This window comes from Polypterus senegalus, chromosome 8 (assembly GCF_016835505.1).
Source record: "Polypterus senegalus isolate Bchr_013 chromosome 8, ASM1683550v1, whole genome shotgun sequence".
Taxonomy (NCBI): domain Eukaryota; kingdom Metazoa; phylum Chordata; class Cladistia; order Polypteriformes; family Polypteridae; genus Polypterus; species Polypterus senegalus.
The window spans coordinates 184,089,163-184,090,119 of NC_053161.1; the positions used below are offsets into that span (position 1 = coordinate 184,089,163).

At 38.9% G+C, this 957-nt stretch overlaps 1 long non-coding RNA gene across 1 annotated transcript; it reads left to right on the forward strand.

The window, feature by feature from the left end:
* The first annotated feature begins 235 nt into the window (after nt 1-235).
* LOC120533568 lies at nt 236-542 on the forward strand. Its single transcript, XR_005634541.1, has 3 exons — nt 236-316; nt 382-442; nt 528-542. It is a non-coding gene; the product is annotated as an uncharacterized LOC120533568 (long non-coding RNA).
* The last annotated feature ends 415 nt before the right edge of the window (nt 543-957 follow it).

Genomic DNA, 957 nt, shown 5'->3' on the forward strand with positions numbered 1-957 from the left:
AATTTATACTGTTACACATTTTAGGTTTCGCCATCCACAGATGTGGTTCAGACTGCAGGCCATCACAGCGTTATCACTGACCTACTGCCAGACTACAATATTTAGGAGAAGTGACTTTGAAAATCACTCGCTTGTTTGTAAACGTAAACAGAATGCTTTTTCAACCACCATAGAACCACTAGAAATAAATTGCAATAAGTGGAGTGTGCACTGTACTGTATGCAAATAGATGAAATATTAATTTGAAATTATTCTTTTGTGTGCTCCACAGTATGCTCTGCACCTTGCCTTGGATGTGCCATTTGACTTCACAGCTGTAAGCTTTCACAAGGTCTCTCTCTCTCTCTCTCTCTCTCTCTCTCGTGTGAATATTTCTTACAGGACAAAGGCGTTCACTAAAGGGGCACTGGAGAGTGTGAATGAGACCCAGAGCAGTGAGGAGGTATACGTGTAATATCTAATATTATTTAAACAGGCATGTAGAAATACAGGTTTTGTTTAATTCTCTTTGTGGTCTTTATCTAAAGGAACCACTAATACAAAAGGACCTCCACACTGCAGTAAAATGGTTGCGCTAACATAGACAGTTGTTCAGAGGTGCCATATCTGAGCCCCATTTTCTGGAGATGGAGGAGGAGGAGGAGGACCAAAGTCGAGCTCTACAGGACATCATGGTTTTAATTTTGCGCGATGATATGGAACTTTTCAGTTGTAAAATGAAACTTAAAGTAAACTGCAGAGGTCTGCCATATCTGAGCCCCATTTTCTGATTTTTAAACAATATGAGATGAGGAGGAGGAGGAGGACCAAAGTTTCATCGATGAAGTCGAAACTGAAGATTTAATTTTGGCAAAAGATCCCTTTTTATTTATTTTTCAGTTTAGGGATGATATGGAACTTTTCACTCAGGAATGTCGGGATAAAATGAAACTTAAAGTAAACTGCATATTTAATGAA